At 43.9% G+C, this 26,046-nt stretch overlaps 1 long non-coding RNA gene across 2 annotated transcripts; it reads right to left on the bottom strand.

Annotated features, from left to right (window-relative positions):
• Positions 1–1,615: 1,615 nt before the first annotated feature.
• Positions 1,616–25,745, bottom strand: LOC128344806 (uncharacterized). 2 transcript variants are annotated; one of them, XR_008316066.1, is made up of 3 exons: positions 25,626–25,745; positions 5,061–5,144; positions 1,616–2,787 (listed from the first exon to the last, which is right to left on the bottom strand). It is a non-coding gene; the product is annotated as an uncharacterized LOC128344806 (long non-coding RNA). The 2 variants fall into 2 exon arrangements; XR_008316064.1 differs by having other exon boundaries at positions 1,616–1,986.
• Between the last annotated feature and the right edge of the window lie 301 nt (positions 25,746–26,046).

The following is a 26,046-nucleotide window of genomic DNA, read 5'->3' as shown; positions in this document are numbered from 1 at the left end:
GACGGCAGTGGGCAGCCAGCGGCCCTTGTAGGTCCACCATCACCAAAGAGGCCCAGGATAGTGTTCAGAACGTTGGCAGCCATGCAGAGCAGCAATGTTTGATGTTATTTTGAAATCCCTCAGATCCATTGCCTGACACCAGCATGCATTTCACCACTGAGCTGAGGAACAGTGTGAGTGGAATGGATGCTGCTTTCCTGGTCCTAACTGCTCACTGGTGGGGCCTGGAGAGAGAGGGGACCTCCAGAGCTGCTCCAGTGCATCCCACATCGCTTTTAGGCTCAGGTGGGCCATCTTGCACTGGAAGACCTTGGATATCACGCACACCAAGGAGGAGGTGGAAGCTGTCTTCAGCCACCAAATTGAGGAGTGGGTAGGTGGGTTGCCACATCTCTGCTGGAGCTTCATTGTGAGAGACAATGGCTCCAGTGTTACAGCAGCGGTAGAGTCAGTGTTGGAGTGTGTGAACATCCACTGCATGGCACACACGTTCCACCTGGCTGTGAGGGATGCCCTTGGCCTCAAGGAGGCAAGGGCATCCAGGGAACCAGGTTTTCCGCTTCAGGGTGCTGTTGCTGCCATGGTTGCACATGTGGACAAGGCCCGCAAGATTGCAGCTCACTTCCACTGGAGTGAGAAGTCCAGGCGCTTGGCCCATGAGCGGCAGTATGAGCATGGCCTTCCTCACCATTTCATCCCCATGGATGTATATACTCGGTGGAACTCCACCTTCCTCTTGTTCCAGTGCCTGTTGGAGCAGGAGTTAGCCCTAGACGACCTGGCGAGGAAGGAAGCCTTGGGTGTGTGCCACCTCTCCAACTTGGAGTGGAAGCTCATGTCCAAGATGGTGTCGGCACTGGAGCCCTTCTTGTTCACAATGAAGACTCTGTGTGCCGATGCCACCCAAACTGGTTTTGTTCACACCCCTATTCAGGGAGACAGGAAGGAATTAGACCTTGCTTGGTTCCTTGAACCACTATCACAATGTTGCACATTCCCTGAACCACTATCATAACCTTCCTCTGACAAATAAATCTACAGTCCCCTATAAGAAATGTTGCTTCCCAGCAAATCTCTTAAGGTCTTGCTGACCAGCTCCCATTTACTTTTCATCAAGCCACAGCGGCAGCAAATGTTTCCCTGCATACTGTGATGGCTGCACCAATCAATGCTTGATCTCTACTTTAGCTCCTCCCAGTTCTTCCTCACCCTTGTAGGAAGTTTTTCCCTTGTCCATGCTTTTTATTCTTGTGCTGGTCTAGGACCGTAATAAAGATTGAATTGAATTGATTGTCAAAATGGGATTAGGAGAGTGCTTGCTCTCCTAACCACGTTTTGAGGGTGGCTTCACAGGTGGGTTTGCCACCATGTTGCTTCCATTATAGCACCTGATCCTAGTGGTTCACATGCACTTGCAAAACTGTGCTGGGCTTTCAAAGCCTGGTTTTACATGCATTTCTGAATAGCCGCATTGTCTTTCACTCCATAGCTTCTGCCAACCCCCAACCCCACACCCCTATCATCATCACTCATCCCCCCTTTTGTCACACCCTGTTCCTTCTGAAATTGTTTCTCTCTCTCTCTCTTTTTAATATTTTTTATTCAGTTTTTCCACAACACAAAAAGGAAAGCACAAATAAAACAAACAAACCAACAGACAAGAAAAGGAAAAGGAGCACATAAGGACTTCCTTTCTGAAATTGTTTCTCAATACTGCTTTTCTCAGCAGAATGTCCATTTTACTTTATTTAAATCAAAGGGCCTGATATCAGTTAACAAGAAGGCAACAGGCACGTTCTTGCTGGACTGGTACAGCGGGAGCACTCTGCCTCTAGCAACCAGGAATCAAGGTAAACCTTCAAGGCCTTTAAAAGTCTTCAGTTGTTGAAGATGATGGGTAGAGATATTGCTGGTCACCAGTGATATCGAGGATAGAAACCAGTGTTTGTCACTCACATTACTTGCTCTTTGAATGTAATTTCCCAACTATCCAAGGAAAAGATGGGGAAAAGATCGTTAGAGTTCCCACGGCAGACATTACAGCTAGGAGAACATAGTCTGGTTTCTGCTCTGCTCTGCTAGTACACTGGATTTGTATTTGGAGAAAACTACAAAGACCTTCAGTCATCCTCATGGAGGAAGGGAAGATGCTTCCTAAGGTAATCCATAGTAGTAGAAAAGTGACAGCATCAATACACAGGGCCAGATCCTAAGCACCACATTCAGAACAAAATTCCCATATGATAACGTCAACATCTCCTCCTTCCCACAGCAGCTTCCTGCACCCCACAAAACCTCACCTGAAAGTTAGGGGACCCTGGGTGGGGTACAGAGGAGGGGCAATCACCCCAAACCAGGCAGAGGTATCTTGCTCAAGTACTTGTGCAGGTGCTGCTGTCTGATTTGAAATAATCCTGTCCTTGCCCTGCAGCCTACTTTGTTCCACCCTTTTCTTGAGATTTTCCTGAATCTTAGAAGAGGCTTTTTGAGGGGCAGAAATAGTTGCTGTGGGGCTGCTGAGAGGCAGAAAGGTACCCTTGTGCACTCTTCCTTCTTCCGGATGACAGATCCAACCCAGTATGTAGCACATGAATGTCACAATTTTTAATGATAGCCCCAAGAAGACGGCTTAGTGATCTGATGGGCATTCATGCTCCTGTCCTTGTTAATATACATAGCCTGTAAGCGGCACGCTGCCTTTCACCAATCACCATCATTACCACACAGAAATGCCATGAGCTCTGCCCTCTGGAATGTAGCCACTAGAAAGTGTCCATAATGTTATTTCTAAAAAAAAGGCCAAAACATTAACATTTCAACTTGCATTACACAAATCACTGGGCAGATGCAAGACATTTAAAACAAACTGATTTCAGTGTCTCTTTCAAAAGCATGCTCACTAATTGTATAATAAGATAACTGCAAACGGGAAGTAAAGACAGGGTGATAACCTTAGTCAGATGCATGAATAGTAAGTAGCAACTTTTGCTTTACACTCATAGACCGCTTTCAGACATAGCGTGAAACTGTGTGTTGACGAACCTGAGGTTAATTCTTGAACCTGTGAATCCTCCCACAAACAATCATGCAAACCAGGGTTGAGCAACCTCAGGTTTCAGGGCAGAGGAGCCGATCCCTCTTCTTGGTCTGCTGAGGCCACATCCCAGCAAGCTCTGTACTGCTCATGTAACCAGACTGCGAGCAAGGCGTCAGCATGTCAGGAGGGTTGCAGCCATTGGCCACAATCTTCAAAGGGGCATGCCCGGTATGACCATGCCTTTCCAGCATGGACAACCCACCCTTGGCAGGGAAAGGGCATTTAAACCTTTTTAAATGGCACTGGAACCCCTTTCCTTACAAAATTTGCACCACCTCCCTTGCAAGAGCCCCACAGCTTTGCACAAGCACGATTACTGGTGATGGAGGAGGGATGGGGATGGAGAGGGGCACTATTTCTGTTAGTCTGGGAAGGGTTCATGGTGACTTCCTAGGAGGGAATATACATATCATTCATTCATTCAATTTCTAGACCGTCCTTCCAAAATGGCTCAGGGTGGTTTACAATAAAACAAAACAATTAAAATCAACTAGCAGTTAAAAACAGAGGTTGTAAAACACCTTATGAGGTTAGGCAAAGGATCCTGTGATCTGGTCCACTGTGACAAAGTATGCTATTGGACTTGTAGACCTGGGCCAAGGAATCCAGGAAGCCCCAAAACAGTCCTGCCACATCTTGGCTTGCAAGCCAGGGATTAACCCTCTCATGAGAGGGCCAGTCCACTGGAGAGGACCAGAGGTTCCATGAGTTTAAGGTTTCTGTTGGATTGCACCCTCATGAGTAAGGCAATCCAACTATAGGGGCCCCTTCTGGTGTGGTCCCCCGGTATATCTGTTAAAAATTAAAACTCATACTTTGCCTTTCCCTCTACAACCCCTACAGACCCCAAAGGATTCAAGACTGCTCTGTGTTTTTGACTGTTTCCCTGTGGGCTCTTGCAAGATTGGGTGTGTCTCCTATTACACATTAAAAATTCATGGGCTGGGACCGGCCTTGCAGTGTATGCAGATCGACCGCTGCAGGGAATCATGGGTGAGGGGAGCCCCTATTTTCAGTGACCCCTGGCAAGCAGGGTGGCCATACTGGGCAAAAATGAACATGCATATGTGCCAAAGAGTGACCAGACTGCAAGAGGGAGCACTTTCACTTCTGCTGTCCACCAGTCTTTGCAACCTGGAAAGGTCTTGGTGTGGTACTTTCCCCCGGGGCTTCCATGGATCTAGCAACAGAGCTGGGTGATGACAACTCTCCAGCCCACATATGTGTCTCTATGACCTGCCACTCATGAGAGTCTGGTCCTTGGGAGAAGGGGTGTCATCAGACATTATTAGTGATCCAGCCCTGTGTTCCCTAAGACAGTTCTTCTCATGCCAGAAACTGCATGCTTGCACCCAAGAGGAAGGGGCTAGGTGGGCATCACTCTCCTGGCATGTGTTGGGAAACAGCGGGGTTGCCCGGTTCATGGTGCCACCGGGACTCGATGTCCAAATACTTTTTCATCGCTTGATTTGTGGAGACTTCTCCACAAAGTGCCCATCTTATCATCCCATCCCCTTTTTTCTGTAGATGGCATGGGGCACAGTGGAAAGCAGGCATCCCCCATAGAGCTGGCACACTTCTGGGCTGAGCTGCCCTCTCCGGTTTGGGCAGCAGCCACAGCACAAAACCCAGGTTACAATGGCGGCAAAATTTGAATGACACAATGCCTCCTTCAAACCTCAGTTTAAAGCAGTGAAACTCACAACAAACCAAGGTTCAGATTACATTTTTGGCTCAAAAACCTTGGGTCGCTTTTGTGATGAAACCGCAGTTTCATACATTTAGATGACCAAGAAATGGAACCTCTGGCTTGTTTGCATCCAGTTTGGCATTATGTGTGAAGGTAACCATAGTCTCCCCTTCTTTTCCAAACTGTTTATGCAATCATACAAGTATTGTCATTTTAAATTTATCCCATGTTTTGAAACATTCAGATAAAGGCAGAGGGACCAGTCTGACCCACCTCATTCAAGACTATAGCCATCTTCCTGCTGAGTTCAGTGGGTGTTAGATTGGCCACATCAGGCAGAAATTACATATAATTCAACTGCAAATGATAGAGTGGAAAAATGAAATGGAGAAGCCATTGAGAATAAGTAATAGAAGGGAAGAATATGGATATAATGGCACTACCACATGAGTAAAGATCTCAAGATTGAGCCCACAGGGCTATTTTTAAAATGTATAAAATGCAGTTTCTGATATATTATTTTTTATGGATCTCCAAGGTAAGCTAACTGGTAAAAATAACTGATGTTACTTACTGCATTACACAAGCCTTTACAAGAGAGAATATGCATGGACATAAAACAATCACATTTTATTGCACATGCCCAGCAGCTGCACAAGTATGCAATGCAATCAGTCGCTACATGAAGAACCAGCAATAAATACAAAAGGTAATACGGCAGTAAATCTCAGTGGGTGCAAGTTCAATGAGATTTGATTGATACTTAATTTTTTCAGTGTGAAACCAATCACTGGCAAGATAGTACTTGGCCAGCAGAGCTTTTGGAATCCGTTTCCTTTGTATCATTTGCTTTCTGATTTGTTAATGAAGTTTATAAACACAGATCAATCATTTCCATGGTGCAATATGACCAAGCATAATTTTTAGAATTGTATTTAATTTGATTTTTGATGAAGCAGGTTAATTTCTGTCCTAAGAAACAAAATGGAGAGAATTATTTGAAACAGAGATGTTGGTTTTCATTATAAAATTACTGGAACCTTCTCATCAGTAATTCCGGAGAAGAAAAAGAATGACAATGTTCTCCCAACCTAGCAGATATCAGGTTGCCTTAATAACAGAAATATAACCTTGCCACACACAGAATACAAAATTAGGCCATTCCATCAGAGTAATTTTAGGCATGGAGAATTACATACACACATTTATATAAATTTGGATATAACCAATACTGGGAAGTATTTGACAGGGTCAAGCTGTCAGCTCTGAACCACAAAGCCACAGACCAGACCCAAGGCAAGTCCAAGAGTCCTCAAAGGATGATGGCCCAAGCATCCACGTTAGGGCCAGGAAAAGGACTCCAAGCCACTACCATGTAAACTCCATTTCAGCTCTCCAGGTGAACAAAGCTACAGATAAGGGGATCCAGGAAGTCACACTTGTCAGACAGACAGGAAACATGGCAGGGAGAAGAGTCAAAGAAACAACACACAGCTTGGGAGGCCTAATCAAAAGCCCTGCTACCTGAGTGGCCAAAACATCTGAGGCAAAGCCTGGCTGGAAGAATCTAGATAGACATATTATATGATTCTAGTGGACCAAGAGACTGCTCCTGGTTTCTAGTAACAGGTGGAGCTGTGGGTGCAAACATAAGTAGGACCAGGAAAACCAGACCAGGACATGATTCTGATGATAAAATTCATATTGTACATAAGACTGTGTTGCGATATTAGGCACTAGCATTCACACATAGAAGTCAGTCACACTAGAGAAAACTGTGTTCTACCCAGGTTTGGGAGCTGTGTGTGCTTCTAATTTTCAGTTGTGTGGGTACAAACAACTAGGTAGGAGGAGGGAGAAGTGATTGTGTGGAAGAAAGTTAGGAGGAAAACCTGTAGCTTTCACACAATCACTTCACCCTCCGCCTCCCTAGTTGTTTGCACCCACACAACTGAAAATTGGGAGCACACACAGCGACCAAACATGGGTAGAACACAGTTTTCGCTGGTGTGAATTACCTCATTGATTTGTTGTGCATCTGTGGGTTTTTTGTTTCTGTGAAGGGAGACCAAACATGCATAAAGAAGAATGCATTGCCTGGACTGGCTTCCTTCATTGAGATCAAGGAAGTAAATATGATGAAAAACACAATGTGCTCTGTTTAGAACAGATTGCTGAATTACAACATGCAGTTATATCAATTATAGAATTACAACTGATGTTGTGAGGTTAAACCTTGAGCCCAGCATTTAGCCATCAGACATAAGAGACTAAAAAAAGAAGCTAAGAAAGTCCTTGAGACCAAGGGGAGGACACCCTTAAACGATATATTTATTTATTTATTTATTTATTTATTTATTTATTATTATTTATTTATTCGATTTTTATATTGCCCTTCCAAAATGGCTCAGGATGGATTACAATTAAAAACAGAAATCATTAAAACAGAAAACAGAAATACAATTAAAATTAATTAAACAATTAAAATAGAAATACAAATATAAAATACCATTTAAAAACATCTTAAAAACAAACTATGAGAACAATTAAAACCCTGAAAACCAGGTTAGCTTTAAAACAATTAAAACTAATTAAAAAACCCAAAAAGGCCAGGCCAAACAGAGGGGTTTTAAGGGCTCTCTTGAAGGTCACTAAGGATTTAGGATTACGAATTTCTGCTGGGAGTGCATTCCACAGCCTGGGAGCAGCTACAGAGAAGGCCCGCCTCTGAGTCGCCACCAAACGAACCGGTGGTAACTGGAGACAGACCTCCTCAGCTGACCTTAACGTGCGGTGGGGATCATGTAAAAGAAGGCACTCTCAAAGATATCTCGGACCCAAACCGTTCAGGGCTTTAAATGTAATAACCAGCACTTTGTATTTTGTCCAGAAACATATCGGCAGCCAGTGTAACTGTTTCAAAACAGGCATCATATGGTCTCTCCAGGTTGCCCCAGAGACCAATCTGGCTGCCGCATTCTGAACTAACTGAAGTTTCCGGACTACGTACAAAGGCAGCCCCACGTAGACCGCATTGCAATAGTCAAGCCAGGAGGTTACCAGCTGATGCACCACTGTTTTGAGGTCATCCTCTTCAAGGAATGGGCGCAGCTGTCGAATCAGCCGAAGCTGATAGAAAGCACTCCTGGCCATGGCCTCCACCTGAGATACCAGGGTGAGACCTGGGTCCAGGAGTACTCCCAGGCGGTGCACCTGCTCCTTCTGGGGGAGTGTAACCCCATCCAGCACAGGAAGATCTAACTCACCCCTCAGATTCTGATCCCCCACAATGAGCACCTCTGTCGTGCTTGGATTCAGCTTCAATTTGTTATCCCTCATCCAGCCCATTATGGCCTGTAGGCAGGCATTTAGAGAATGAGTGCCATTTCCTAAAGATGAAAAGGAGAAGTAGATTTGGGTGTCATCAGCATACTGATAACACCCAGCACCAAACCTCCTGATGACCTCACCCAGCGGTTTAATGTAGATTTTAAAAAGCATTGGTGACAGCCCTGAGGCACTCCATGTAACAGCTCTCGTTTTGCTGAGCAACTGTCACCAAGCTCCACCATCTGGAATCTACCCGAGAGATAGGAATGGAACCACTGCAAAGCAGTGCCCCCTATCCCCAACTTCCACAGGCGAACCAGAAGGATACCATGGTTGATGGTATCGAACGCTGCTGAGAGATCCAGAAGAACCAGCAGAGTCACACTCCCTCTATTAATTCCCCGGTAAAAGTCATCCATCAGGCTGACCAAGGCTGTCTCAACCCCATAGCCTGCTCTAAAGCCAGTTTGAAATGGGTCTAGATAATCAGTTTCCTCCAAGACTGCCTGGAGCTGGTCGGCCACCACCCTCTCAATCACCTTGCCCAACCAAGGAAGATTGGAGATTGGCCTGTAGCTGTCTATCACTAAGAGGTCCAAGGAAGGCTTCTTTAAGAGTGGTCTAACCATTGCCTCCAGGGGGGCACCCTAACCTCCCTCAGCGATGCTTTTGCGATATTAACTAGGCCACCTCCAACAAACTCCCTGCTAGATAGAAGCAGTCAAGGATCCAGAGAACAGGTGGCAGTCAGCACTGCCCCAAGCAGCTTGTCTACATCCTCAGGAGATTGAAACTGATCCAATCTAATACTGCAAGAGGGATTGCTGGACACCTCCTCCACAGAACTTGCAGAAATAGTGGAGTCCAAGTCAGCCTGAATACAGGAGATCTTATTTGCAAAGAACCCATTAAAGGCATCACAGCAGAGCAATTCTGGGGAATGACTGGAAGTAGAAGGAGCAGAAATCAAACTCCTCACAACCCGGGATAGCTCCGCCTAGCATGAACCTGCAGCTGCAATGCACGCAGACCAGAATCTCTTTTTCACTGCGCACACTGCCACTGCATAAGCTTTCAAATGGGTCACATGCTGAATTCTGTCAGATTCGAACTGAGTTCTCCTCCACTTGCACTCTAGTCACCTACCCAACCGCTTCAGCCCCCGCAGCTCCTCAGTATACCAAGGGGCCATTTTTGCAGCAGGTCGGAAGGGACGCTTAGGAGCAATCGTGTCTACTGCCCTGTTGAGTTCCCTGTTCCAGGTTCCCACCAGGGCATTGACAGAATCACCAGCCGCACGAACGTCAAAATCCTCTAAGGCCTTTTGAAATCCCACTGGGTCCAGCAGCCTTTTTGGATGGACCATCCTAATAGGTCCACCACCCCTGCAGGGGTGGATTGTGGCTGTGAGACCAACCTTAACCAGGTAGTGGTCCGTCCATGACAATGGGGAAACCACTGGATCCGCCACCCACGGAACACCCCCCGATCAGAACAAAAGACCAAATCGAGTGCATGGTGGGCAACATGAGCTGATTCAGAAACTAATTGGGATAGGCCCATAGTTGTCATGGCTGCTATGAACTCCTGAGTGGCAGCAGACAAGCCAGTCCCAAAGTGGATATTGAAGTCCCCCAGCACCAAATGTCTAGGAGACTCCAACACCAACTCTGCGACGAGCTCTGTCAGCTCAGTGAGGGAATCAGTTGGGCAGCGGGGCGGACGGTACACCAACAGAACCCCCAATCTATCCCTAATTCCCAGCCTCAAAAATACGCACTCAATATAAGTCAGCTGTCTCACAGGGGCCCTGGTAAAGGAAATGGTATTCTTATACACCACAGCCACTCCACCACCACCACCCCCACTTTCCCTGGCCTGTTCCATGGCAGAGTAACCTGGTGGGAGAAGCTGTGCCCACATTGGACCACTCGCCTCCTCCAACCAGGTCTCAGTTATACATGCCAAGTCAGCTCCCTCATCCATGATCAAATCATGGACAATTTCGTTCTTATTCTGAACTAATCTGGCATTGCAGAGGAGCTAGGCCAGATTCTGTGTGTCATTGGAGCTGCTCCCCGAGGCCTGAGAGTTGACAGAGCAGTTGGAAGTGGAAACAGTTACTAAATTACTGATTTCCCTTCCCCTGTAATGGTCAGCTGCTCTGCCAGCACCAATTCTTCTATTCCCCACCACTACAGTAATAGCTGCCCCGGAACTGCCAGGCACACCCCCAGCACCATCCCACTCAAGAGAGCCCAAACACATGTCTGCAAGAGGCCTGGCTCAACCCAACCGCGCAGCCCTCAGCCCCACCCCCAAAGGCCCAGCCCCAATGGCCTGCCCCCTTTGGCAGCTGCCTACAGTTGGCCTGACGGCCACACAGGCGCGTAACAATGATAGGGCAAGGGGAGACAGTTGTCTGGGGGCCCCACTGCCTGGAGGGGCACCCCAGAGGCACCTCATGTGACTCCCCATTGCCCCCTGCCCAGCCCCATAGCCTCTCAGCCACTTGCCCTCTTCGCCGTCTCTCCTGCTTGTTCTGCTGGCCCGCAATGGAAGCAGCAGGCAAGCTGCCAAGAGCTCCTTTTCTCCCGCCTCTCAGCTGGTCGGCGGGTGGGCGGGGCTTCCACGGAGGCCTCCGTGTAGGCCGCAGTGAAGCCTGAACTCGAGTAGGGCCCAAGCCAGCCAGGAAGGAGGAGGCAGCCAGAGTGTTCTCTGCAGCAGAAGACCCCCTGCTGCACTGCTTAACCCAGACCAGCATTTGCCAGGTAGAGTGTGAACTCCTTTTTGTGGTTACCTTTCCCGCCCCCCCCCCATATATAGGGATCTGCTTGCCATAGGGCTTGGATAGGGGGGGGGGGGGACCGAGAAGTCTCTGAATATTGATTTTGAAACAGCTTGGAAAATTTGCTGACTTTAAAAAAACTATCTAAAAAGTCCTATAAGTGGCTTGTTTCATGGCAGAAAATTGCAAAAACTTCTGGAACAGTATTTTATTAATTTTATTTATTCATTCATTCATTTATAAATGCACTTATGTTCAAGTTGTTTTGCAACCCAGAAGGTCTGAGTGAGAACTGTGAAGCATGTGTGGTGCTTTTATTTTATTTTTCTTGTGTGTGAACTGCTCCCCAATAACTTGCAGGGACTTCAGGGTAAATCTGGCCAACATGTGAATGCAGCACCTCCATTCCAGAGGAGATGTGTCTTAAAGGGCTTTAAAAGCCTCCTGTGAAAAACCTCCTGCAATCAAACTTGACTGAATTTGTTCAGAATTCTGAGAAAACAAACACGCTCACCCTGCATGGTTGAAAGTCTCCTTTGCTAATCTGCAGCGAGGGGCCCATTTTAATAATTCATCTTTCTAGTGTGTTCTAGGCATTAAAAGTAATACAAATGTATAGTACTCAATGTATATCACTATATATTGTGACGTGTGTGTGTGTGTATTCAGTGAAATGTATTTGCAGGCAGCATACTTATTTTGGAATATCAGACTTAAATCCTTGGGGGCCTGGGGTGTGCGGAGGCCCTGGACTTTGCGGGGGGGGGCATTTTAAAATCTTGTCTCTGGGCCCACTCCAACCTTGCTATGCCCCTGCGGCCACACCAATGGCTATGCCTTTGGCGAGCCTCCTTGCTTTTAAGCTTGCAAGCCCCAGAAGCCACTCCCCTTACAAGCAGCTCCCAGGACAGGCAGCAGGTGGTAGAACTTCAGCAATCTTCAGCAATCTTGGAGGCTGGCAATCAGCCAGCTGGAACTTGGCAGCCAACAAGCAGGCTGCACTCCATCTGTGCTGGAATGTCCACAGGAGGCAAAGGGGCTAGATGGTGAGTCCCAGAAGGCAGATGGAATGGCCCTGCTCCCCGTTACTTTCCCCTATATAGCCTACATATAGTAGGCTATATATATATGTAGGATATAGCCGACACTACCCTGTTTTCTTCCAGAAAGTCTCTGTGGCATATCTTCCCATCAATTGAGATTGCTCTGTTGAATCACATGGGGAGCACTCATCCCAGCACTGCTCAAGCCCAACATCATGGCAGACACAAGAAGCCCTGCAACCCATATGCAGGGTGCTGGGAGGAAGCAGTGGTGGTGCCATAAACCCCCCACACCACCACTTCCTTTTCCCACCCTGTCCACAAGTGAGAATTTCCCCAGGGATGACATTCCACAGGATCAGGCAGTAGTGATGCTGCTACCTCCTTCCAGTCTCTTGTTCCCTCAGAACTCCTTCCAGATTCTGGAACGCTGGAAGGACAGCCCATTCACCAAGGGGAAGGAGAGGAAGAGGAGTTGCCACTTAGAGACTCAGCAGTGGTTTCTCCTCTTTGGCAAATGAGGAAGGGAATGTGGCATTGACTGTTCCTCATGCTTCTCCAACCCTCGGAGGGTGAAGATGAAGAGCTTCTGGTGCTTCATCCACATCCTGTCATTCCCCCATTTGTTAAGGGGTAGAGTGGAGCCTCGGGATCAGCTGCCTATCAGCCCACCAGCTCACTTCTGTCACCACTGAGATAAGTGGGGTGTGTGTGTGTGTGTGTGTGTGTGTAAGTCCCCAGCTACTTTGTGCTGCACTTGGCACTGTTATCTATCTATCTATCTATCTATCTATCTATCTATCTATCTATCTATCTATCTATCTATCTATCTATCTATCTATCTATCTATCTATCACATTTATAAACTGCCCCATCCAGAGGCTTTGGGTGGTGTACAGCTTCTTGGGAGTTACAGTGTGGGTGTGGACTCTTCCTACACCATATGGTGGGCTCACAATGGAAGGGGATTCAGATTTCCTGTACCCATATGGATCTCCTACCATGAGGAAGCAATTTTCACCAGCATCTACACTGCTGAGAGAATGTTGGAACAAGTCCTCAGGTACTCAAATAAAGGAACCCCCTGCATGCTTATGAGAAACGTCCTTAACATTTCATCTGAAAGGAGGGCATCCTTTAACTACAAAATTTAACTACATCATTTTGGTGACCTGTTTTACTGGCAGTGCCGGAGTGCAGGTAAACCCATTCTGCACTAGTGGATAAGATGTAGTCTTGAAAAAAAATTGGATAGATAACTGGGGTGACAGACTTCTAAAAGTGAGGGTATCACCTCTACCTTTCAGACTGTTCTTACTTCACTCATTTTTTTTTTAAATGGGTAGAGGCACACTAGCACCTGTCTGTGAGCACCTCAGTAATAATGGGATCCTCCATGAGCAGGATACCTCTTGTCCAGCTCAACAAGGCTTGCTATGATCACTCTCAATATTCCTTTATACATTCAAGTGCTGTTCAAGTGTTGTTCAATTATAACTTATTTTGCTGTGTGATTAAAATGTTGAGTATTCAAACTGGCATCAGTTCAAACATCACACTTCATTAAATTACTCTGGAGACTCTTGGGCTGCAATAGGAAAGGCCCATGTGGTAAAATGAAATGTTCTATTCATCAAATTGTACCCTGCTGTGCTATTCATTTGGTAATAAAAACTTTATTTTCTCCACTTGTGTCCTCTCTTATTAATGAGATAAAAAGCATAGTCAGGTAACTGATTTGTATGAGTACATGAATAATCAATCACTGACATACAATATATAGGTATCACAGCCAAGCAGGCAAGGGATAAAAAAAAGAGGATCAGCATTTAATTTTTCAAAGCTGAACAGTTCTTGGTGTATGTTTTGTAGGGCTATTCCTCCAGCACACTCACTTTTTTCCTTCACCTGCAATAAATAAATTCTTTGGAATTAAATATATGAGGAAAATTATAGTGGTATGTAGATGCTCAGATTCAGCAGCACTGATATATTTTCTTGTAGTTTACTTGGAGACCTACGAGACAATTATGAACAAAATTCCACAATCAATGGCCACAATTCTGCACTGTGGAATGCTGGAACACTGCAGAACACTTGCTTTAAATAGAGACCCACCAGGGCTGCTGCACAATGTGAAAATCCCAGTGGTGTCCCAGAGGCAGTAAGCTACCCTGTCCTAAAATAGCATGCAGATACCTCTACAGTGCTACAGTACTTCCATTGGAAGCAATGGAAGGAGTGCAACACAAGCACCCTTGTGCTATTCTAGGTCATTTCACAACTTACTCTTTTGCAACACCACCAGTAGGGATGTGCGAACAGGTTCGATTCCAAACCTGTTTGACATCGAACTGGTTCGGTTAGATGGCTCGATATTGAACCCAACACCCTGGCCTATTCAGTCTGGACTCGAACCGAACCGGGCAACCTGGTTTTGTGCCCACCCCTAACTACCAGGGCTGCTTTTCACACTGCTCATTTCACACCCGGTGGGTTCCTAACATCAGTGTTCTGCAGCAAGGAATGTTGGCCACTAATTCAAAACCTCAAGCTAGTGTATGAACATGGTCATTATCAATTATTTTATCAATATCTGTCTCTAGCATATATATATATATATATATATATATAGAGAGAGAGAGAGAGAGAGAGAGAGAGAGAGAGAGAGAGAGAGAGAGCGCAAATAGGAAATAAATACATTTTTGGCAATCTGGCAGCTTGGTGGATTTTTTTTTACTTTTTGCTATGTGTTGTGTTTCCATGCAGACATGTGAACAAGTCTATTTTTTACACTGTGCTTCTGGTAATAAGGAAGAAGTTGGTGTTGTGTGTGTGTGTGTAAAAGAGACAGAAAAAGAGGCCAAAATGTGAACATGATTTGTATCAAATCTCATGTAGAGTGATTTTTAAATGATACACCTGGATTCAAAGGGTTGGTTGAAAGTGGTGTAAAATAATAATAATCAGATTTTCCTTCCTTTCTCCTATCCATGTTTATTTATTTTTACTTTAATTCCAATACAGAATGGGTTCACCAAAAGGGAAACTGTCAAAGAGACATGTGTGGGTCTTAAATCAGGTATTGGTAACAGTATTGAACAACAGTGGCAAGACCAGGTTCAAATCCCCACACTGCCATGGAGCAAAATGCATGACCTTGGTCCAGTGAGTCTTTAGCTGCCAGCCTAATATCCCACAAGGATGACATGAGGATAAAATAGGTGGCAGTGGGAAACCATATAACTGTTCTGAGCTCCCTAGAGAAAAGGCAGGGCAAAAATATAAAGATTAAATGAATAAAATGAGGGAGGTGGTGTTCATCCTTATGTTGGCACAGAAATACCAGCCCAGCACGTGTGTTAGGAACAGTGGTCTTTGCTGTTGCAATAGTAATCACCTTGGACCATGGGCGACCAGAGGTATATCTAGGGAAAATAGCGCCTAGGGCAAGCACTGAAATTGCGCCCCTTGTCCAAACATCCAACACCCATCTTTCAGATAACTTTACCATAATATCAGCTGAAAAATACAAGTCAAGCTTGTTAATCTTTTAATTTTTCAAAAACAAATTAGAAAACTACAAATTTCAGTATGCTGGGGCTCATGAAATACCCAAATACTATGTGGAGGTATACTTGGAAAACTAATGTCTAATTCTCTACTATGCATTGCAGCATCACTATTACATAAGTTTTTAAAAGAAATGGAGAATTTGACTTTTCCCTATTTACTCTGAAAATAATTAAAAGATATGCAGAGTAACCTGTGTCACTGCTTGGAATATATTCTAGTATTTCAGAAAAACAGTTAAAATGAGAGAAAGAGAGCAAGAAACTCCCAGTGGGCCTTAATACTAAGGCTAATTAATACTAATTTCACACTGATTGAAAGACAAACTCACCATTAACAGCCATATTATTAAGACATCACATTTAACTCACTTATAACAAGAAGCAAAGAGCAAATGAATACAATCCTAGCTCATAAGCTTCAGCTCATTATTCACAAGCCCTGATTCTCTGTACATAGTGCCAAACTGAATATGTGTACAGTGACTTATATTATATTAATTTTGTTTTTTTGTTTTTTAAAAAAATACCTGTAGCCCCTAAAGGCTATGGGGTGGGTCTGCAAAGGTTCCCGCTCTCATCGCTGGCCTCTAGGGCTTTGCAGGGACCATTTGAGCATGTGTGGCAGCCATTTTGTTTTCAGTATATATATGCTCAAATGGCCTCTGCGAGGCCTGGCATGGGGGCCTCAGAGAGGCCATTTGAGCATGCACAGTGGCCATTTTGTTTTCAGTGGCCATTAAAAAATTTTTTTTTTCAAAAATGGCGCCCCCCTTCAAGTGGTGCCCGGGGCATGTGCCCTGCCTGCTGTACCCCTAGATACGCCCCTGTGGGTGACACAGCTGTGGTTCACAAGGGTCTTATAGGACTCTCTCAGAGCAAAGGAAGGGAACTTTCCCCCAGATTGTTAGGCATTTGGCCATCGCGCTGAGCAGGATTTGGTGGTCGTGCTTGCTCTCCTACAAGGTGCAGTTTTAAAGGATGCCTTGCGAACTGTCCAACAGCTACCAAAGCACATGTATTGGATTGGACTGTTATGAGCACACTTTCCCTCTTCCCTTTCCTTGGGACAAACTCCAACTTTAACAAAGATGAATTCCCCCCAAAATTCAGTGGACCTGCATGATTGATACTAACATAGGCTGCGTAGAGCACACCTTGATTAAAGAAAGATGGAAATATGAATAAAAAGGCAAGTAGCCAACACACTGCCAATGGTGCTTGCTATGAAGTCTCTGAGAAATGCAGAAATAAAAGATGAAAAATGAACCTGAACACATTCTGGTCATAAATATAAACTTTTTTCTATTACAGGTGTGCAAAAGGCTGAAACAAAATGAAATGGAAGAATACTTTTAATGCAATATTAACATTTCAAGAAGCAGGCACAATTCTCGACCCCAACCAAAATGCCTTTTTAAATTAAATAACTATGGGTAGAGCTGAATTTATTCCATGATTAAAAACTGAGCACCTCCCAACAAAGGTGCATTTTCAAAGGCAAAAAATTATATCTTTCATAGCACCCTCAAGCTAAAGACATCGATCCTGATCCAAAGTTTCATGTATGTTCATTTTGGATGTGCCCATGGAGTTCTTATATGCCAAGCTGCCCCATTCACATCTATCAATAAGGCAGCACTGTGGATGCAAAGGCACATGTGCACAGAGATGTGTCTTGAAGTGAACAGCTAGCCCTCATATATGGGAGACTCTTTATATTCATAGTAGCCTAAGTGTGTTGTGGGGGTGGCAATCTCCATGTCCATAGGACACCACTGGAATGGGGTGAAGGGCTCTGGTCCAGAAGCCATGGTGAAGGGCTCTGGTCCCTTTTGTATGCTTTCTAATGTTATTTTCCAGCAGTCCATATGTCTCCAGACTGAAAACTGACAGGGACATTCCCTCAAGTTTCAAAAGTTGTTCCAAGTTTTGTTGGGAGTGAGAAGCTATTTTTCAAGCAAAGGAAAAGAACTGTTATTTTCTTATTTTAAAACTTTTCAAATCTGCCTCTCTTGTCAAAATTGTAACCCAAGGAGGCTCACAACACCAATAATAAAAATACACACAAGAGATATGATAAAACAAACAAAGAAACAAAAAACAAACCCCAGAACATATAGCAAATCCAACACTAAAATCAGCCCTTGGCCCAATGTCCACATAACACCAGCACCAAACGCCACAGCAGACAAGTGTAACGTCAGTTCCAGTCTATTCCAAAGGTATAACAAAAAAATGCCAGCTTTCAGCTTGCTACCTGAGAGAATAAAGCTTGTGGAAGCATATGGACTTCCAATGGAGGGCATTCCACATGGCTGATGCCATCACCAAAAAGGCCCTGTTCCTATCCCAACATATTTCTGATGAATACAGATTGAAGGGTTTTCATCTTTTCAGGTTGATATCAGAAATGCGCACAATCATCCTACCTTCTGCTAGAATAAGGACTATACATCTCAAAGGCTGTTCACAAACAAGGTTTTCTCTAATAAAATGTCATACTTAGTATCTCAATGTACATTTTTGAATACTGTTCTACTGCCTGGCATGAAATGCATCTTGTGCTGTTTGGCAAATGCTTTGAAAAGTTATTTAATCCTCCTCCTCCTCTCTCCTCCTCCTCCAAAACAAACAACCAAACAAACAAACCCTCCTCCCATTAACTTACTATCTCAGATGCTTATTTTCATTTTCATGGTTTAGGTCATTAGTTTGCTGCACTACTCTTAACAACCTCAAATAATATTTCCCATTGGTAAATGCATCACTAGAAGAGCAGGAAACAGGTGGTCACAGATACTCTAAGGCTGAGTGCCAGAGCCTAGTGAGTCGAGACCAAAGTTGCCAAGAGGGGCATTAAACAGTAAAATGCAGCAGGCTGCTGCAGTGATGTGAGCAATCCTCAACAAAGAGGCAAGAGGCTGACTGGCAACAGACAGGCAGAATTAAGCTGGAGAAATGCAGCGAGCTCTCACATATCAGCTTTCAAAAACAGGTATTAATAGTTTTCCATGGAATTTACCACTTGATTTTGGCATGTGCTTTCTGGTTAGTCTGTCTACCTATGAGAAAAAACTTTTAAAGCAGGATATATGCAATTAGGGGTGCTAATAGATTCATGACTGGTTTTTCTTCACACAAAGAAGGACTACTTTTCAGCTCATTGATTTGGGAATTAGTTGGGAAATTTCTGTAGAAAGCAACAGTAGTTATTCAATTAATTCTCTGCACAGTGCAATAAAAAAATTTACCCAACCTCTACATTTTCAAATTCACACACAGGGATTTAGTTAATGATCCTTATTAGCTCACTCAGTCTTTTGCTTCCTGGTGTAAAATGTGCCTCCGATTGAATATCAATAAGGAAGCATGAGGCTAAATCCCCAAAGGTGCTTTGAACATTTACCCCTATCTGTGGTGGCTGCTCATGGAATGAATATGGATTTCTTCCAATAAAAATGGGGGGCCTTTTCGAATTTAACCCACTTTGAAACATACGATCAGTTAACTATACAATTTAATTATACTTCTGTTCTACTACTATATACGGTACTATATAATCAAGTGCTACTTTCTGTACTACATTTTAAACACTACTGAGGCTACTTACTTAACAGTTCAGGTGTCTTATTTTGAAAATTATTTCATTTTCTCACCCAGTTTCTCCATGCTTACAGACACGGACAGGTAACAACAAGCCAGAAACTATGCTTAATATAAAAGTTACTAATGAAATAGCTTCATGTGGCTAACATACTTGAAGGTGCTATGAAGGAGACACCATAATACTGGTTAGTTATAACTGAACAATTTATTGCAGTATCACTACATTCAGATTAATGAAGATGCTGCCTGACTTCAATGGGATGTGGATCCCGCACTTATATTTTAGCAAAATGTAAGATGTAGACCAGGGAAACTGGGGGAAAAACAACCACCACCTGAAACTCTCCCACCTCTGTTTCACTCTGTCAGTTATATTCAGTTGAGGATTATCTCCTAACAACTCAATCACATCCATCTCTGCTTAGAAGAACATCTCACCAAGACATTGCAAATGGTTTCGGAGCACAGGATGCAGCAGTACTGAGATAAGCAAGTACAAACTTCCCTGGATGGGAGACTCATGTAAGGACAGGAAATAAAAAAATAAAGGTTAGGGGAAAACAAAAAACAAAAAACAGACCCACAGGGTTCAAATAGGTGCACACAGAATTGCAGCCAGAGTTCACCAAGTTCAAAAATTAAGAGCCCAGAGGACAGCATCCTTGGCAGCTGGTCGGCAGTTGTTAACTCGCTTCCCCTTTGTCAAATGTGAATAGTTTCTAGAAGCATTACAAGACTTATTTGGTAGAATGTTTGGTAGCTGTTTGTGTCTCTGGGATTAGTGGCCGATATTCTCACTAAAGAAGTGCACATATATAAGTAGGGTGTGCAGGCACACACTCCTGCGTGCATGTTCTTGCACAAGATGGCTAAGAATTTGGTACTCTGGAACGACTTTGCAAGATTGGAAGCATGTTGCAGATCCTCTGGACAGGGAGCACTCTGGACTCTTAGCCATCTTGAGCAACAGCACAAGCAGAGATCATGTGTGTGTGTGTGTGTGTGTGTTGGTGAAAAGTGCTGCTGAGTGCCCACACACCCTACTTATATGTACACTTTGTTAGTAAGGATATCAGCCACTGGCTGTTGGGTGTACTTTGGTGGTGGTGGTTGTTTTATTTCTATTTCTTTATGTTGGTAGCTGCATTGGGGTCTCCAAATGGGTCTAAGGCAGAATACACACACACACTCTCTCTTTCCCTCTCCCTCTCTGTGGCAAATTTTATCGTAATTTGTTTATTTATGTAACACATGTTTAAATATAACACATTTTTATACCGCCCCATACGCAAGTCCTTGGACAGTTCGCAATCTAAAAACACAACAATTAAAACATTAACACAATCAAAACAATTTAAACTACAGATAAAAACTCAAAAACTTCAAACTTCAAAAATATAAACTAAAAGCTAAACTAAAATAGTATCTGTGCAGGATCAAATAGCAAATTTACAGGCATAAGATAGCTGCTTTTCTAAGAATTGAGGTTTGCTTTAAATAAGCCTAGCAGTAGCACCATATCAGCAGTCAAGGGTAATCCTCTGTTTATAGTGCTAAACTCTACTTAGTATGAAGTGCTTAATACATTTCAAGTCCAATTTTTCTGAAATGAACATTATTTCTTAATTGCCTTTAATCATACTTGCATGTCATTGCCTGGAAATGACCTCCTCCCAGCAAACATCCCGATTTGTTTTTTAATTACCTCCCAAGCCATAGCAACTAATCAACAGTAAATCATAAGAACAGCAGCAAAACACACACATACACACACACACACCCAAAATGCAAGGACTCTGAACAAAGCCTTGGCACTGAACTCTTTCTTTTTGTAATGGACATCTGTATGAGCAATTTCATACATACTACTGAGTATGTACATACATACATGCTACTCGCTTCCTTCTGCCTCAGTAAAAGCCTGGGTAAAAAACCTTGGGCTACCTGGCAGAGCAGTGCCAGGATCGAGCCTGGTCCTGGCACTGCACACGAGCAGCCCTACCCAGATTTGAACTCACATCTCCCTGGCCCTAGTCCAACACTCAAACCACTACACCACAGCTACCCTTTAATTTGCTGTTTGTTTGGGCCACATTGATCCCACCTACTTACTAGACTCAGTTGACAGACTTAGACTTGTGGGATATAGGACTCTCTAGACGCAAATAATCTGGCTTTTATCTGTTTCCCTACTGTCCATTGTGAACATTGGAAACATAGAGCGACCCTGCCTGCTGAACCTTTTGAAGCAAAAAATAAAGACATGAGAACCAGAAGGAATAGAAAGCCTATTTTTAAAGACAAACCTGGACAGCTAGATCTTTGTGGTCTGCGAATAAGAAAATTGAGGAGGAATATAAGCATAGTCGATAAATACAATGGCCAGCATCTAGACTAACAAAGTGCTAGTGTTGCTAGCACTTCACTGGTCCTATAGGAGGGTGCAATTTTCATCTATCTCCTCTTTCCTCTGAAGCCTACCAGGACTCCTGAAAATATGTCCCTGAGGTCTGCACAGCTTTCAGAGACATATTTTAGGGAGTCACAGTCAGCTTCATGGGAATGGGGTGTTTGATGAAAATCAGCCCTCTCCTGCAACACCAACAGAGTTTTGCTGCACCAGTGCTCCGTTAGTCTGGATGTTGGCCAATGGCGGTGTAGATAAATAATTCATGGGGCATTTACTATAAGTTAAATGAGATCACGAGCATAGTACAGTAAACAGTCTATTAATAAAATCAGATAGAACATGAAAGGTTGGCTTTCTATATAGTGAAGAAATAGTTTACAATGATCTCCCTAGAATAGTGATAGAAGCAATGAACCCTGTTAACTTTAAATGTGAGAGCGATATGTTAAAACTTATGTTAAAACTTGTTAAAGGTAGACTTTTAATCTGATGAGAAGGTAGTGACTGACTGGAATCTATACTCTATTCCCCCACCCCCATATATTTTGTTACAGGTTTTTCTCCTTTTTCTCTCACTCAGTTGATGCCTTCAGACCATTCCCTTGTTCCTGATTAAGGAAGCTTGGTTAAACATGGGGGAGGGGTGTGTGTGGATATGACTTGATGGACTCTTTGGAACAGATACAAGTTTGACTGGAATTAAAACTCCATCACCTTCTCTTCTGTGAACCTGTCGGAACTTCAATAATGGCCAAGATTGCTCAGAAAGGTGAATTTTATCACAACCATTTTTCACCTCCTTTGCTAGGGCTTTCACAGAGGGAAGACAGTGACACCTATTGAGCCATCAGCAACATTTAAAAACATAAGAAAGGGGCTTCTGTGTAGTCATCAATTTTATCCTCCCACCAAATTGTGTAACATTTAACAAAATCAAACATTTTTTGAAAGTCAACAGACCAAAGCCTGAGGTTGTGTATGTGAGCCACAATGGCTGTGCATTAAATTCTGTTTGTTCAAATGAGTTATGTATGTGTTCTGTCCTGTTATCCACATGAAGGTCATATAAAAAATTAGAACCAAATCATAAATGCCTTTAAGAAAGGCACTCAGGCCTACTGTCATAATTTCATAATAGTTTCGGCAAGGCAATAGGTGTGCAATCAGAAATGACCCAGCATTCCAAAATCTTTCACTTGAAAGCTGATAAGCAAAGAAAGAAAAAGAGAGAGAGGGAAAATACAGTGTGAGAAACAAAAGGGCAAGGATGTCCACTTTTCTGTGGAAATGCTTTGAAGTGGAAGCAGTCGGCTAATTGGACAAAAACAAGTTGACAAAATTTTACACTTGAGTAACTGAAAATAGGCCCTTGTTGCATGTCACTGGGCTCCCTGCAAGTTCCCGACACTGATAATTGCTGACAGTCTGATGACATATAAATTAATGTTATAAAGGCAAAGAAGCAATAAAATCAAACTGACTACAGATGATTTACGTTAAAGTTACTCTGATACCCTGTTATTCCACAGTGGCTTTCTTATCACTGGCATCATTCCATGTACTTTTATGATACTGATTTCATGGCTTTCCTGCTTAGACTTACAAGGTTATTCTCAGGTTATTATCTCTCAGTAAATCTTGCCTCATGAACCTTCTGGAGTCCTTTGAGAGTGTCAACAAGTGTGTGGATAAGGGTGATCCAGTTGACATCGTATACCTGGACTTCCAAAGAGCTTTTGACAAAGCTCCTCATCAAAAACTCCTGAAAAAACTTAGCAGTCATGGGATAAGGGGACAAGTACATATGTGGATTGCTAACCGGTTGAAAGAGGAAACAGAGGATAGGGATAAATGGAGAGTTTTCACAATGGAGGGAAGTAAGAAGTGGGGTCCCCCAGGGATCTGTACTGGGACTGCTGCTTTTTAATTTATTCATAAATGATCTAGAAGTAGGGGTAAGCAGTGAGGTGGCTAAATTTGCAGACAATACCAAACTCTTTTGTGTAGTGAAATCCAAAACTGATTGTGAGGAGTTCCAAAAGTATCTCTCCAAACTAGGGGAGTGGGCGACAAAATGGCAAATGTGTTTCAATGTTGGCAAGTATAAAGTGATGCACATTGGGATGAAAACCTCAGCTTCAAGTATACGCTGATGGGATCTGAGCTCTCGGTGACTGACCAGGAGAGGGATCTTGGGGTCGTGGTGGACAGCTCGTTGAAAGTGTCAACTCAATGTGCGGCAGCTGTGAAAAAGGCCAATTCCATGCTAGGCATCATTAGGAAGGGAACTGAAAATAAAACTGCTAATATTTTAATGCCCTTCTACAAAATTATGTTGCGGCCACACCTGGAGTACTGTGTACCATGCTGGTCACCACATCTAAAAAAAGACATTATAGAACTGGAAAAGGTGCAGAAGAGGCAACCAAGATGATCAGGGGCCTAGAGCACTTTTCTTATGAGGCAAGGCTACAACACCTGGAGCTATTTTGTTTAGAAAAAAGATAACTGTGTGGAGACATGATAGAGGTCTATAAAATCTTGCATGGAGTGGGAAAAGTGCATAGAGAGAAATTCTTCTCCATCTCACATAACACTAGAACCAGGGGACATCCCATGAAATTGATTGCCAGGAAATTTAGGACCAGCAAATGGAAGTATTTTTTTTATACAATGCATAATCAACTTGTGGAATTCTCTGCCACAAGATGTGGTGACAGCCAACAACCTGGATGGCTTTAAGAGGGGTTTGGATAACTTCATGAAGGAGAGGTCTATCAATGGCTACTAGTCAGAGGCCTATAGCCACCTCCAGCCTCAAAGGCAGGATGCCTCTGAGTACCAGTTTCAGGTGAGTAACAGCAAGAGAGAGGGCATGCCCTCAACTCCTGCTGTAGGCTTCCAGTGACATCTGGTGGGCCAATGTGTGAAACAAGATGCTCGACCTTGGGCCTTGGGCCTGATCTAGCAGGAATGTTCTTCTTATGTTCAGACACTGGCCATATGTTTAATAGTTCACTAGATAGTATCCTATAGTACTGGCTACAGAATTTGGGAGGCCCTTAGAGAAGATGCCCTTTGTGGGGCATCTTAACTTGTGAGAGGGCAAGTCCTAAGGAAGCATTTGCTCACACATTTCACTGGACTACTCGTCTAAATGAGAACCCCACACCCAGTTCTTTGTACATAGCAAAGGCCCTGGCAATGCTTGACATTGCCAGCTTCTGGCACTGGTCCTGCCCTGCGTTATGTACTTTGATCATTACATATAGAGGCTATTCTCACGATGGGTACAATCGAGCTAAAGGAGCCCAGCCCTGTTTCCACCCATCGTGAGAACCACCGGGCTCATGGGCAAGCCTGGTGGTTCTCTGGAGGCTAGTCTACCAAAGAAGCCCTTCCGTTAAACGGCGTTAGCAGAGCAAGCGCTCCACTAATCCAGTTTTTCCTATCATGACTCACCATGGCACGGCTCCGCACTGTGGCAACTCATGAGGCGACTCCTGCCAGGAGGCTAAAACAAGCCTCCCAGTCTCGGGTATCTCCCCAGGATGCCCCACACCCTTGTGTGGGGGGTCCTGGGACTTCTGGGTGCCAGGAGGCCCCTGATCCTTGCTACTCCTACCAGCTCTGTGATGTTACTGGCAGTTGTGTGGGTGGTCGAACCGGCCGCCCAGCAACTGTTCATCTGTGAGGAGAGCAGGCTATGCTCATTCTCCCTGCAGAGTCCAGTAAGGATCTCCACACTGCTTGTGTGGAGATCTTCATATGGTGAATGCATTTTTTACAGCTTGCTGCCATCTATGTTTACTTTTCACAGTCTATCAGCATTGTGTGGCCTCAAACATCTTCTGGGATCATCACCAGTTTTTTTCTCCTTGATGTCCTCTTTAGTACTGCATTAAAATAATATGTCAACAATGACAAGCCACAATAAACCACAACAAACCACAAAGTGGTTAAAAGATCACTTCCACTCTGCTCTATTGTAAAGACTATAGATACTGCTATAGGCCACATTCACACATAATGAGGAACCAAGGGTCCCATGGAACCGTGTTTGTGCCCTCCCCACTGTACGCTTACCTGTCCGCATTCAGTTGAAATGGACAGGAACCCAACTGTCAAGGAGACTGCAGAAAAGAGGATGTACTGGCTGTGTGGCATGAAGGACAGCCCTAACAGCCAATCACAGCCAGAGAGAGGAAGGAACTTTCTGCCTCAACTCCAGTTACAGTGAATGCAGCCTGCAGTTCAGTATTTGTCACTAAATCCATTTGCTGACATACTGAGGAAAATGACTCAAAGCAGTCCCATTGAAATTAAAAGAACAAATTAGGCATTACCTTTTAATTTCAATGGGACTGAAATTTGAATAATTTTCCTGATCATGTCAGTCTTTGAATTTTTGTTCTCATATTTATTCTCAACATTTTTGCTTTACTAAATATATCTCATCAGCCATAGGTCATAGGAGGGGATATCTCCATGGCTGCCAGGAAATGCT

This window comes from Hemicordylus capensis, chromosome 1, assembly GCF_027244095.1.
Source record: "Hemicordylus capensis ecotype Gifberg chromosome 1, rHemCap1.1.pri, whole genome shotgun sequence".
In the NCBI taxonomy this organism is placed as follows: Eukaryota; Metazoa; Chordata; class Lepidosauria; order Squamata; family Cordylidae; genus Hemicordylus; species Hemicordylus capensis.
The sequence above is the reverse complement of the archived record's forward strand: the minus strand, read 5'-3'. Positions and strand labels throughout refer to the sequence as shown.